Source organism: Seriola aureovittata, chromosome 7 (assembly GCF_021018895.1).
Source record: "Seriola aureovittata isolate HTS-2021-v1 ecotype China chromosome 7, ASM2101889v1, whole genome shotgun sequence".
Lineage (NCBI taxonomy): Eukaryota > Metazoa > Chordata > Actinopteri > Carangiformes > Carangidae > Seriola > Seriola aureovittata.
Window position 1 is genome coordinate 29,763,203 of NC_079370.1, and position 15,603 is coordinate 29,778,805.

At 40.7% G+C, this 15,603-nt stretch overlaps 1 pseudogene; it reads left to right on the forward strand.

The window, feature by feature from the left end:
- Positions 1–15,603, forward strand: part of LOC130172678 (blood vessel epicardial substance-like) — a 37,530-nt pseudogene that overhangs the window by 12,767 nt on the left and 9,160 nt on the right.

The window sequence follows — 15,603 nt, forward strand, 5'->3', positions numbered from 1 at the left end:
ACAGAATCAGTGCTGAAGACAATACGCTGGCTGAAGATGATGTACTGGCTGCAGAATATGCTACTACAACTACATTTTCCAGAGAGACAATCTTCAGTGTTGGTCTATCACTCAGCTCAGTTATATCCGTGAGGTTGCAAAAAGCATAGTTGAACTCTGGGTCTTCGTAGTGAAGCATGAAGTCATTCTGCTGATCAAGTCGTTTTTTCAACTCACTTTATCAGCTCCTCCAAAGTATTCGGTCTTTTGGGGAAAGTTACTTTTCGAATGTCATTTTCAGCAACCACTACCCTCACTGGCCAGGACTGGTCAATGGTTCTGAAAGGAAAAAAAAATGACATCAGCACAAAATGTAATGCTTTAGGGTCACAAACAACTGGCCTTTCACTCTGTAGGCAGAGAGGGGAAAGACATCATTTAAGTCTTTCAACTGGGTTACAAGCAAGCTGGAGCTGCTTTTGCAGACTTCGTAAGCCCTCAGGTGTTCGTGATACCATGCAGACCATTGTCTACAAATGAACAAAACATTGGTATCCACTAAATTCTGGAAGGCCTGCGCATGCACCAACAGACACCACCATGTCAGCTGCATAGTTAATACCATCTATGCTAACAGATGTTGCTGTAAGGACTGTGTTTTGAGGTGCATGTGTTGCCAACAAATGCTGCTGCACATTGTCTGGGAAGGCAGAAATCATGACACTCTTTACTTTGTCCAATTCCAATGCTGGTTTAAAAAATGACGCAGAATCTAAATTGTAAGCCATCATCTTCTGATGTCTATCGGCCAAAGTCAGAGGAACATTTCTGAAGTTGTGAGCTCCACGAATTACTTGTTTAAAGAATTTGATCTACAAGTGGTCCAAATACTCGAATGAGATGGGGATAATGCTCCAAGTAATGGTGTTTTGGGTGGAGTCTGTAGTGAGGGAATGCTTTTTGAAGTAATGTTCTATGCTCTGACAACTTGAAATCCAGATAATAATAATAATAATAATACATTTTATTTAAAGGCGCCTTTCTTGGCACTCAAGGACACCGTACACAGTTACACAAATTGAGATTAAAAACATATTAAGAATTAATTAACAACAATAAAAATGAAATATAAAAATAAAAACAATACAAAAGTGACAGTAGACAGTAGCAATGATGGTTGGAGTGGGACCAAAACAGCTCGCAACCAGCCGGGAGAAGTCGCTGGGCTGTTGCCATGTCTCGGCCAAACAAAGAAAGTCTAGCCCACGGTCTGCGATGATGTACTGGACGAGATGTCCCCCGCCCGTCAGCGAGCGGATGTCCAGCAGAGCGAAGCCGAGTGAGGTGCCGTCGCAGCCGGCGGTGGTGCCAGCCGACGAGGCCAGGCGGGTCAGCACACCGCGGTCGACAACCCGGCCGGTGGAGCACGGAGGGCGCCGAGAGCTGGACCAGATGGACCCCACCGCTGCCGACATGTCACAGTGGAAATTCCGGCGGGACCCTCGGCGAATGCATCTCCGGCGGGGCCGGAAGGCGACGTCCGGGTGAAGGTGGAGTGCCCCAGGCGCAGGTCCAGGCAGGCGACAGCGCAGCCGGAGCAGGTCAGCGGCCGAGCACTGAAGCATCACCAGCACTGGCAGGTGGACGGGCAGTAGAAAGAGCCAGACACATACGGACAAGATGTATGTCCTACCGTCCACATTGTGGACGAGAACTCAGGCAGTGTTCACCAGATAAACGTCACGTGAGGCTCAAGCCGGAACAGAACAGGTGAGCTAACGGTAGGCTAGTTAAGACTCACACGGACGTAGTGCCAGTAGATCGTAGAAATATTCCAAATGAAGGCAATTACAAGGTCCGATTAGGTTTATAGAAACTATAAAATAAGTCAGAACTTCTGACTTAAGTTGAAGTTGAAAAAAAAATATTAAAAGTTAAAAAGTTAGGTTACCGGCGAGCAGCGGCAGCAAGTTGCGCCAGCGTTCACTCTTGTTGCCATGGTAAATTAGATTAGATAGTGGAGTGACTCCTCACTAAACCTTGTAGACATTGCCAACTCAACCACATCTTTTAAGCACGGTAAAACCTCCCATGTTTCATCTCCTTCAGGGATATAATGGCCAATCCAAAGGGGGAGGAGTCTGATAAGGCCCCAGTTTTCATGACCATTACCTCCAATGGTCCCTTTGGCATGGAATGTTTTAGAAATTGTCTGAGGCTGGTTTGTTTTGTCTGAATGTGTGTAGGGAAATTCCTTTATGGCACGATTCATCATCTCAAGTGTGAAGAACTTCTTTTTTATGAAGTCCTGAATGCAAAGACACAACTCAGAAGGAATAATGCGATCAAGCAAATCATGGAGGATAACTGGGGGGAAGCCATTGACAACATGGAAGTGCTTCAACTGAATACTTAAAGGACAACTCCCTTTCACACCATATTGCTTTGCCATCTGGGCATCTTGCTCGACTTCCTGCACGTGCCTGTCATGATCTTGTTTTGTTCTCAAGCAGAAGTGACCAGACCTAACTTCATGATCTTGTATTTCTTGCCGTGTAGCCATGCAAAAGCGGCACATCTTATCAGAGACAAAACTTTCATGGAAACCTGCCAAGGAATGAGCTCCCAAATTATCTGCTTCAATATACAAAACAGTTCCTCTGACACTTGAGCCTAATTTTTCCACATACACACCATGGTTCTCAAGGAGGACTAGATCCTGAAGGAGTGGACGAAGGATTTCAGAGTAGCCACATTCTTTGACAGTGTTTGTCTTACAAAGAAGAGTCAACTGTATTGAGCTGAGAGAGGAACGGAATTTAGGTGCAAGATTTAGCAGAGTCCAATATACTGCACAGATTTTGTGTTTATTTTTAGAGGTCCCCAGAGGGTTTGCAACCTCAAAGTCATCAATGGAAAGTGCCATGACAATCTGAAAATTTTCCTCCACTAGTAATGTATTTTCTTTGAAACGTGAACCGTCCCTGAAGTTACTATATCCTTGCTTATCACCATAGCTAACCATGAGAGCTTTGTCCAAGATTTCATCTTTGTTTAACAAAGTCTGGAGCATTTTAAGGATAGGTATGCAGACGACTGACTGCTTGTGTTCACCTGTAAAAAACTCAACAGGTTCCACAATTTTAAACTCTTTTACCATGTAAGAGGCTCTTTTGTAGGAGGTGGATAGGGAACCTCCTTTCTGATTGTGTTTCAGAATGACATCGCTCTCAGATATTGCACTTACTATTTCTCTTGCAATAGACATGTCTGCATCAGGATAGTATTTCAATAGTACTCTCTGAATAGCAGAGAAATGCAATGGTCTTGACAGGTCCATTATCTGCCTTATTTGCTGTATTACATCTTGGACAGCAGTTTCAGATATCCTGAGTATGGTTTGCATTCTAAGGAAAAGGGCTGACAAATATGCTCAAGCTGCCTCTCCAAGTCATTAGTATTATCTGCTGTCAAATCCTCTTCTTGAAAATCAGTTGTCTCTTCAGTGTCACTTTCATTTTCAGTTTGGACATTTTCACCCAAAGTTTCTGTACATGTTAAAATGTCTGGTTTGAACTACAACTGGCTATGTATCTGTCTGCCATCATGGTTCCTGCTTTTGTGGGCATTAAACGTAGTGTAGACGCAGGTTTCAAAATTACAATCCTTGTAAGGGCACTGTACTTTTTGGTGCATCCGGTTATGTGTCCGTAAGTGTGAAAAAAAATATTTTTCTACACATGGCTCATTGAAGTCACAAAGCTGACATCGGAACACATATTTCGTGGGCTCACAATGATCATCAATCTGGGAGTGTGCTCTTGATGTATGTACCTTAAGACCATTAAAGTGGAAATGAAACATGAATGTTTTTGGCACTGGTAGTGAGGAAATTTATTAGAAAAACCACCTTGCCTAAAATCTGATATTAAAAATTGTGAAAAACACAAATATAACTCATTTATTTTCATCATTTCTAATTGCTAGCTAACTAGCGAGCAACCATTTTGGTGTGACGTCATTGCCTACGTAACGGGGTTGTTTGGGTGCGTTGGCCAGTGAAGACAGTGAAGCATTTCTGACTATACTATTTGCATAGTATCTAAAATACGTTAATTTCAGTACAAGGCGAAACATGTCCTTATGCATAAATATATTATTTTGCCTACTGTCGCTACTATTGGTTCATATTGCTGATTTATTATTGTTATAGTCATGTTGGTCATGAATAAAACCAGTGCAGTAGCGAGCAGGCAGAGCGGACATCGGTCAATCAAAAATGCGTATTTATTTTTTTGTGAGCCAATTCCGGTGTGGCTAAAAAACAAACAAACAAAAAATAAAAAGTCAGGTCGCCAGCGGTTTCCTGGATGGACGGTCAGACACTTTAGGTTGAAAAAAGTAAGAATTGCTCCAAAAGTTAATTATTGTGCGTTTACGTTGGTTCGTGGTGGGTACGATATTTATATTTGCCACTACACATGTGTGACGGCTTTTCGTCAGTCGGGCCATGTGAAGGAAAAGCTAGCAAAACAACTTTATTGCACGCATTGCAAGAAGAAACAAGATAATCGTGAGGAAGATAACAGAGCTTTGGATAACATCTGTGGATTATAACGTTTGGAGTATAAAGTCTGGAGTGTCTGAAGTTACCGACTGTTGGAAACGGAGTCACGGTAAGAAATATTTCTTAGGAAGTTTGTATCAGCTGTGACCTATTTCTGAGGGATGTACCATGTGTGGTGTGGTATGATGTGGAATGACGTGAGTTTTAGGTGAATACTTTCAGGCCCGAGTATTTTTAATGGTTGTGGTTTTAATTTCTGACAGTCATTTTGGCTGCTATATTGTACAGCCCAACTCTCATCAGTTCATGCTGCAGAGTTGCTATGGAAATCTTTAGGCTAGGTGACGTGCGTCGGACTGTGTGTCAGGGTGAGTCTCTCTCTTCAGTGTCGCCAACCAGCGCAGCAGGACTGCTCTTCGTTTCAGCGGCAGTTTATGAAAATGGACAGTTTTGTCCTTGGCTTTAACTCTGTAAAACTCATTTTTACATCCAGGAGCGATACAATAGTGGCCTCCCTTTTGTCTTCTCCTGTCCTGTGGCTCCTCAGTCTCTATCCTTTTACTATCTTCAACTATTTCACTGTCTCAACCGCCAAGCCAACCAACCCCGTGACGTCACAGGTTATAGTACTGCAAGATGGCGCCACTCTTGCTACGAAAGATGTAACGGATCTTATATTTTCTCTTATATGTTTACATTTGTCATATTTGTAATATAATTGTTGATTAGAGTGGAAATCCATTTAGTAAATCACGTTAACTTGATTGACTGCTTCATTTCCACTTTAAAGGACTTGAATGTGCAGGGGCACTCTTTATGAACACATGGTAATGGTGATGTTCTTGTGTAACCACCATGTTTCAGTCTATAATGTTTTAGTAGTTGCCCTCTCTTGTCACATGTGAAGTTGCAAAACTTACATGTCCACTGCATCAGTGTTGGTTGTCTGTCTTCAAGCTGTAAAAAAAAATAAATAAATAAATAAACAAAGTCACAAAAATGGCAGCAAGTACTTTAAGTGAAGGAACTTGAGGCCACTGAATTTTGGCAGAGCAAGCAGGGCATTGTTGGTTATTCAAAGATCCAGAATGACCACAGCTAATCAGCTCTGACAAATACACATGTAAGACAGGTTGTTGCTCAGTTGGTTCTGGCTGTGGTCCTTCTGCCCTGCATGCTCTTCCCAAATTTATTTATCAAATATCAAATTTGTAAATGCTATTTTGAAGCAGAATAGGGGGCAATAAGCGCGGTTTAGCGCATTTACCGTTTATTAACGGTCAAGCACAATGCACGACCTGTCTATGCACCCAAGTGTGTGTGTGCGCATGTGTGTTCTGACGTGCGTGTATACATGCGGTGGACTCGTATGTGAGAGGGACAGCAGGTGGAGGGGCTGACTGACAGAGGAGATAACGTTGAAGCGCTGTTTAAGAAAAAAACTGCCCAAAACTGTTGTTCTGGGAACTAAAAAGAATAAAGGTCATTCAGGGCGAGGCTCTGTTTTTGTGGGTCTAAATTATCGTGTGAGTGACACGATAACGGCGGCACTAAAACAGCTAACAGCTAATATAGGCTCCTGAGTCCGACTCGACAATTTGTAGGTTAATAACTAACGTCATGTTCATAAAAATTCATTTGTACGTAATGAAATTCTCTGACAGTTGAAATACTTTGAATAACTTACCAAGAGACCCGAAAAATGCTGTTTTCTTCCAAGGTGTTTGTCCACTCAGTTTCTAGAAGTTTCTCTGTACCGCAGCTCGACTGCGCATGTGCAGGGTGGAGCCTCTGCGTTCACTCCAGGAACAGAATGTTACAAGTCCAGTTTACTCAGATGAATTTAGTTTTAAACCTCCATTGGTAAAAATGGGTACATACTTACATTCCATGAGTTAAATCAACGGATAAGTAAAGTAGACTATTATGATTTAAGTAAGCATAGCTATTACCTTTTAGAGTGTCGAAAGGACCTCTTTGCTCTTGCTTTCCCAGCACAGCATAGCTAAGCAGCAGAAGTCTTAACTTGTTAATGTACTTGTTGATTGATGTCTTGTTGTTGCAATGTTTGCTTAGGTTGTGGTCAGTCATAAAGTTAATCGAGTACTCGTATGTTCACACACATAGCAGTACGTCTCAGTCTCAGCTAACCTCCCCCCTCTAACCTGGTACCTTTAGATTACATGAGCTAGGCTAACAAAGAAACTCACACCTTCCCTCTCACACACACTAGGTGGTCTCAGCGGCCATTTTGAGTAGTTTCTTTGTTTACCGCCATCTTATGTAGTCTTCTTTGTTCAGGTCATGTGGTCACAGTGACCCCTTTGAGTCAGCCATCTTGCCTTTGTCTGTGTCTCCACAGACACACACACATACACACACTCATACACACACACACACACACACACAAACACCTGTATATACTAGATTAGACATTGTGTTTTACTCTGCTCCATTGTAAATAAATGTCTTTAAGTAACTACTGGTGTGTTTAATGTTGCACAAGCGTGAATATTGCCAACCTCTACTCGGTAGAATTCCAATCCTTCAACTGTAACTTACTGTTGATTTGGTAATTTGGTTATAGTTAGTAAGCTAATGGTTAATCAGAGTTCCAGATTAATGGTAATAAATCGAGACTAAAACCATATTGGCTATTTAGCCTATTAGTTTAGGCTGGTGCCCCGTGAACTTTAATTCATTTTGAAGTTATTATTTAATATTCATATTTTTAATATTCATATTTTCTTAATTTATGATAGCCAATAAATTGATAAACAACCGAAATCCAACATATTTGGTGTCCAGCTCATGAGGTAGAGCTCAGACCCAACAGCTGTTCAGAGGCTAAAACCAGCCGTCAAACGGAGGTAAGGAAGGAACTTAGGCTATTCATAAAACATTCTAAAACAAACTTATTCATTAAAATAATATTATTTGATTTTTATTATTGCTTTGAGTGTCGGCTCTGTCTTCTGAGCCAACTGGAATATGAGAGCCACTTCAATCAGATGCGTTACTGATAGGCATGTTAACTGGAAATGTGCTGCTCAATATTATTAGAATCAGCAAAAAATAGTCGATTTAAATGACTATTTTTTGCTGATGCATGCCTACTTTCGTTTTAAAATATATTATCTTAGTTTCACATGTATGAAATGGCCCAAAATGATCACTTTGAACGTGCTGCCTAACTGAATTATTTGAACAGCGCATGGTTATTGTAGTGTTGTACAAGTGGTGTGGCTCCTTTAAGAGTGACCTTGTGAACGGGGTGTGAGTGATGGAGCGAGAGAGAGCGAGCGTGAGTTGTAGGCGTGGTAATGAAGCTGGCGATCTGGAACGGAGTTTGAGTTAAGAGTAGCTGTGAAGTCACAAGGCATAGTGTACACAGGTTAGCTGTTTGTCAAAGAAATCAAGCCGGGCTTCCGTGTTATTTTGTGTGAAGGGGGTTAACCCCGAAGTTGCAGACAACTTTGGCCCTGGAGCAGGATCTAAGTCTCCCCTGCGGTCCCCGACCACGGTCCGGGGCAGAAAACAGGAACGGTTAACAATAGGATTTGACTTTTGTCTCCTTTGTCACAGTCTGATAAGTCCCGCCACAGTTTCATAATAAACGGAATTTTAAATGGTTAAACTTAATTTCACTTTAAAACCTGTGGGCAGTGCAGTAATTCGCCCTATCCCTCAGTGCCCCGCTCACTCTCTCCCTCGCTCGCTCTCTCTCTCACTCACACACACATACACAGGAGATGTTGAATAATTGACTTTACAAGGTGCAGGGCTTTGCAGGAAAATTAATAACTCATTATCAAATTCTCCAATCATCATAAATCTGGGTAAATATCTGATTTGTGACACAGCACCGTCGTTATTGTTAATCTTTCCTGCTTCAGCTTTCCAAACTTCAGGGCTAACCCCCTTTACTTCACTGTAGTGTGTCAAGCAAGATACAGGAGCCTGGCTTTGAGGAGTACAGTATTTATTTTCTGACAAGCAGCCAAATTTGTGTATACATTGCCCTGTAGCTTACAGCTACAGGTCACTCTGCTCTGGTCGCCAGCTTCACTTTCACATACAACCGCACTCGCTATATCTCGCTCTACGACTCAAATCCTACACACAGAGCTATTCTTAAAGGGGACATATTATGCTCTTTTTCAACAAGTTCAAATAAGTCTCAGACATCCCCAAAACATGTCTTTGAAGTTTCTTGCTAAAAAATCCACTCTGATCCTATATTCCAGCATGCCTGTAAACCCCTGTTTCAGCCCTGTTCAGAACAGGCTGTTTCTGTGTCTGTAGCTTTAAATGCAAAAGAGCTGTGTCTGACCACGCCCCTCTCCGGAGGGGGATGCGGCTTGGGCTTCTGGCACCATGCTCTAATGTTTACAGTGACCGTGACCGGTGACCTGGCGTCGGAAGCGCTTTGGTTCAACCACACGACTTTTATCCAGAATCTGACCGGGAGGGAGAGGCTGCAGAAGAAGTTCAAACTCTACAACTGCAGCAGGACGTTTCTGAATGGTTGGTAACCAATTTTGTGTATTTTGACTTTACATTTTCAGTTTGTTGATGTGTGCTGGCACACAATTAGTAACATGTAGCTAGGTAGCTAATGCTAACTGTTACTGTCTCGTCATTACTGGGAGCTCTTTTGGTAAATAAACACTATTGTGAATTGTGTAATGTAGTTATCTGTCATGCCTCCTTAGATATACTTTTACAGTCTATGAAAATGTTTGTTGACTGAGGACTGCTTGTCATGCCCTCTGCCTCCTACTCCTCTCCCTCTCTCTGTGCAGGTTGTTAATTGCTGATGCCGGTTGGCTGTGCTGGAGTGCCCAGGTGTCGCTGATTGCTGTCTGCTGCCTCAGCCTACTTAAGGTCCCTGCGTCAGTCAGTCAGCGCTGGATTGTAGACTCAGCTACAGAGTTAGTTCCTTCTCCAGCTCCTAGAAAACGTATCCTAGTTGTTTCCATTTAGTCTGCCGTAAGACCCATTCTAACCTGTTTCTCTTCTGCCCAGGATCACCTGTACTCCCTCCAGCTTCCAGATCCCCTCCCCTGCCCGGCTCAGCTCACCTGCCTGCCACACTCCTCCAGCCATCATCCGCCTCATCATCTGTCCCTTCATCTGCCCCGCACCTTCCCTTGCAATAAAACTCCTTGTAACCGCCATCTGCCTCCTGTCTCTGCCTATTGAGTCCACCTACCTGGCCCGTAACACTGCTACAGGTGTTCAATGTCAATACTAGTCAGATATTTTAATAAATGCTGACAAAGTAAATCATTTTGATTTTTATTAATTTTTCTCCATGATTTGAGCAGATGCTCATCATGACATCTTCCTTTTTGAAGTAAATTTATTTTGTGCATTACAATAAAGCTGTAAATCCGCATAAACATGTCTGATAGCAACATTAATCTTTAGTCAAAGACTAAACTCTGCAGTTTTCTACACTACACTGTTCTCAAGCTCCACAGTATATGGAATAAGTGACATGTTATAATTTACCTATGTTATATGTGCTTGATATGTAGCCAAGCTTACTTCTTACCCACCTTAGCTCCACTGTCTGTCAGTTTTTGAATTTCATAAGCTTTATATTTTGGAGAATGTTACCACAGGTAGCATTCTCACTAGACAAACTAATCAGTAATTTGTTTCGATTATATTTATAATAAACCATAGCATTTACCATTTGTAATTCACTGTAGGTTACGATATGGCTATGGGAGATCGAGGAAGATTTACCATGTATGGCAGGCCATCCTGGGTTGGAGCCGCTCTGCCTCAATGTGTACTCCCTCCAGAATGCCTGCAACATGTACTGCACTGACTACGGTACTTTACGGTTGAGAGGAATACACCAATACATTTTGATTCTTTGTAAAAACATAGATTCTATGTAAATCAAAGATGTTAGGCAGTCTTGTTTTACTTCAGTGCACATAATTTTACAATGGTAATAACACACCACAAATGGAGTAACACACCCTCAAATAAATTAGTTTAGCTGCTCTTTGGTTTGTAAAGTTTTTCTATCAGCAGATAGTGTGCATATAATATATGAATTCAGAGAAGTCATTTCTTTAGTAACGATCAAGCATTTATTTACATTAAATGAGCCACTTATAATCAGTGATAATAAAAAAGCTGTAGGATTCACTGGATCCATAAAAAAAATTGTGAGACACAACATAGATATATGTTTGCAAGACTAAATGCCCTGTCGAGTTGTTTTAGTCAGTACAGGTATCTAGCCTATAGGAGCTTTATGGGCTGGTGCTGGGGCTTCCTTGGTCGCAGAATCTGGTTCGTCATTCCAGCCTGCCCGGTCCTACGCATCAGTACTGAGTTTCCTGACGCCACAGGCCCCAGTATGTTAGTTTTACACTGGCCCATGATAATAATAATAATAATAATAATAATAATAATAATAATAATAATACATTTTATTTAAAGGCGCCTTTCTTGGCACTCAAGGACACCGTACACAGTTACACAAATTGAGATTAAAAACACATTAAGAAGAAGCAACAATAAAAATGAAATATAAAAATAATAACAATACAAAAGTGACAGAGCAATTGGCATCAGATGGAAAAGGCAGTTTTAAACAGATGTGTTTTGAGTTGTGATTTGAAATGGGGGAATGAATCGATATTTCTGAGTTGGGGTGGTAGTAGATTCCAGAGACGGGGAGCAGAGCAGCTGAATGCTCTACTCCCCATGGTGGTGAGACGGGCGGAGGGGACAGACAGGTGTGTGGAGGAAGATGATCTGAGGGAGCGGGAGGGAGTGGGAACATGGAGGAGGTCGGACAGATATGGGGGGGCGAGGTTGTGGATTGGCCTTAAATGTTAATAGAAGGACTTTGAAATGAATACGGAACTGAACCGGTAGCCAGTGGAGCTGTTGGAGGACAGGAGTGATGTGGTGGATGGAGGGGGTACGAGTAATGATACGGGTGTGTTGTGCTGTGTTCTGGACCAATTGAAGTTTATGGAGGGATTTAAGAGGGAGGCCGAAGAGGAGAGAGTTACAGTAATCCAGACGGGAAGTGACGAGGCTGTGGACAAGGATGGCGGCAGTGTAAGGGAGGGGCGGAGGCGATTAATGTTTCGTAGGTGGAAGTAGGCAGACCGGTTAATGTTACTGATGTGGGATTGAAAGGATAGTGTGCTGTTAAGGATGACAGCACACTATCGATGAAATGTGTGTATTTAGTTTTATTTGTAGGCTATTTCATTTTGACCAAGTAGGTCAAATATTGTTTTTGTAGAGTATGAATTAAAAGGTTTTTGTAAAGTTTTATTAATACCTATGGGTTTATATATATACACACACACACACAGACACATACACGGTACAGTATACAGAATACCATATTTTAGTGTATGCGAACTGACCGAAGATCTAGTTTATTGAACAAGGTTGCCTGAGCTGATGGAATCAGGTGGCCACAGCAAATTAATTGGTCATTGTCAAATTTGTACTGTTTTCTTTCATGGTATATGGTGCATACACAAATACACAGCCTGGTAAAGTCTAGGCAGGAAGACAACAGCAAGCAGCACCTGGATTCAGCTTCAACCCTGCTTGCAGTGTTGCTTGCATGTTCCCCGTGTGTTTCTTCCAGGGACTCTCATTACTAGTACAAAGTGTGTGTGTGTGTGTGTGTGTGCCTGTACCTGTGTGTGTGATTACGTGTTGTTGTGAACAAGCTACATTTTTATCATAGATAATTACTGTAATTTACATAGATTTGTATGTAATTTAAGAAAGCAGAAAAATACTGTATAAATAATACAGTACCTTTTTTTTTTTTACAAAAATGGGAAATAAATGTAATTCATTATTATTGGCTTATGCCACTGCTTAAAATAAAAGTTTGGCTGTTAATTCACAGATAATTTCTGTAATTTTACAAACTTTTGTACACAATAAAAAAAAAAATTCAGTTATTATCTGTAAAATTAGGATTTATTTTACAGTGCATGAAAAAAGTACAAGACAGTGAACTCCAAGAAAAAGAATCTGCACAAAGTACTAATCTGTCAGATTTTGAGTTTGTAACAATATCATCTCCACTGCACCCATTGACAAGCTATTGTTAGACATAGTTGACAATCGAAAGGATTACCAGGATTATCAGTCAATTTTGCTACTACCTGTGAACAGCCCACCAATAACAATGAAAACATCTGTGTTATTCAAAAGTGGCAAAACCTATTGGAGCTGAACTGTGTTGTTGTTGATGTTTGATGTTGGAGGTGTTGCTTCTAGATGCCCAAATTGAAATAGTTTCCTATAATTCAGCAATCAATCGCACTAAATCGCATAAAATATATGCTATAAGGGTTGAAACTTTCTAGCCTGTTCAGCAAATATACTTAAGTCACCGCAGGTGTTTTTCCCCAGCTGTTCTACCAGGACATCTGTTGTGATACAGTATCACTGATGATCATTTTAGCAACAGTTTTTGTGTCCTGTGTGATTTAGTGTTGATGTGCCCTTCATGTGTTTCCCACATGTCAACTTTCCATCCATCCTCCTACAGAATCCGTGTGACAGTTATTGTAGAGTTTCTGCATTATATCTACCCTTTCCAGTTTCTGGAATCACCTGAGTGGGACTCTCAAACCATCACCATGCAAATTAACAAACATTTAACAAACATGTCTTATTTATCTTATTTCTTTGTGCCATAGGCCTTTGTATATATTTTTCCTGGCATGAAAAGCGTAGGTGTAAATAATAACATAAACTCCGATTGTATTTCCAGGGTCCTAGTATTTTTGAATGCAGGGTTTGTAAACTGGCTAATCAAATCCAGTTGATGAATAATGAGTATTAGTATTATTGGTCAGTTTGATAAATTGTTAGACTTATATGATTAAAATGTTTAAATGATTAAAAGTTTTCTCAGTCTCAGATCTCAGCACTTACGTTGGGCTAAACTAAGACATAAGTTGTAATAAACTGGAATGATCATTTAACTTACACATATTAAACCAGCTTGCATCCTTTCAGCCTCATCTTTCTGTTAAATGTTTTATTCTCCACAGGTGACCCTGCAAGCTGTTAGTGAGTTTCAAGTGAAGTTATCTCAAATCTGCCCACATTGTAATCAGACGTCAATATGCAAATTTGGTATGTAGAGCTGGCAGTCAGCATTGGTGTGACAGGTCAAAAGGATACTGCTGGAGGAGAATACTAAGAACAGGGTCACATGACTGATAGACTATTTAAGGTATTCTTGGTAACAAGACAAACCAGTGGGATGCTTTCAGTCTTCACATAACCTTGACAAATGACACTGTTTGAAAACTCTGTCTGTGCAAATCTCCACATCACTACCTGCAATAAATATCATGTATGTGCCTCTGTAACTTTGGTTCAGTATATCTTACACTATATTACCTTTTCATTGTAACATTGGTTGTAATGCTCTCAACTGGTTCAATTGGAGAAAAACTCTAAATGCTCAGGTTTTATGAGGCCAAAACCACTGAAGCCAGAAAAGTAGGCTAATGCTGTCTGTATTATTGGGAAAATAAATTGTGTAATCTGTGTACATTTTTCTTTTTTTCGCACTCACACGTGTGTGTTCATGTTTGTGTGTGTGTGTGTGTGTGTGTGTGTGTGTGTGTGTGTGTGTGTGTGTGTGTGTGTGTGTGTGTGTGTGTGTGCAGAAATATTTGCTAAAGAGAATGGTATTCAGTATATTATTAGGAATCTTGGAATATGTTAAGGGAATCCTGAAAGATATCTTCCTCTTGGTATTTCAATTTCAAGACATCAAGATACTATGATACTAAATAATTGCCCCGTCTCCCCCTTTCGGAGCTTCACTGTGGGCTTCACTGCTCTCGCCTTCTTGCCTATTTTAGTCTGACACTGTCAGCTGTGTGGAATGTGCGACGCACATTGTGCAGACCCCGATCTGAGGGTCCAGCCTGCAGTCACCAGCAGTGACTCAAATCCTTCCTCCTCCTGTGCGGTACAGACAGCTCGCTGATAGTACGCAGTTTTACCGACAGATGCAGAATCGGTAAGTTTTCCTCTCGATACTTTCACAAGCGGTTAGAAAATTGAAGGAATCAGGAATTGTCTGCAGCTTGAGAGCACAACCAAATCTATTTTTACATGTGACGGAAAAGACAGCAGCAGATACTGTTACAGTGGGAGAATTTTAAGTCGCTTGTAGTCGGGAACTAAAAATAACTTCAGCAAAATTTGACAAATAGTTTGTGAGCACATGACTACAGTTAATGTTTTGAGTAGAACAGATGCAGTCAAATTTTTATACAGGCGTTTCCATGTCCAATCCTACTGTGAGTTCTATCACAGGATATGAAGTAACATTGAACTGCTCTTTGCCAATATGGTAGGCTGAATGTTAAAAAATAAATAAATGAAAATAAAGATGATGGTTAAGTAAGATAAAAATCCATGAAAATTAAACAAATATACACCCCCACACATAAATAAAATAATATAAAAATACATAAATGCAGCAAACCCACGCCCTTGTACAGAATTGTTTTAGCTGCTGCCTTATTTAATCGTGCAATAACAAACTGAATGACCAAAATGTCAGTTCAGTTGAAAGTTCAAAATTTCATTTACAGATAACAACGAAAGGAAAATCAATAACTATACTTTAGTTTCAGCTATAGCCACAGTTATCTCACAAGCTAGCTTTCACTTGATATAGATGACTGACTAGCTCTTCAGTTAGCTTACTGTAATATTAGTAGTAGCAGTCTCACTGTGATCACTAGCTATAGTGCAATAACTGCAACCTTGGCAATAATACAAAGCCAGAGTGCAGTAACTACACAGCCAAAATGCTGTGCATTGTTTTGTAGATCTGTTTTTTAGTTGAATGCAATTTGAAAAAGCTGTTTTCACAGAAATTACATATTCTGTAGCATAATATTTTTTGTCTGGTAAAACATAACTTCAGATACCTTATGACTGAGTTTTGACCAACTCGATTTGTGTGTACTAATTTATAGTAGTCGTAAGTCGTAGGTCAGGGGTCC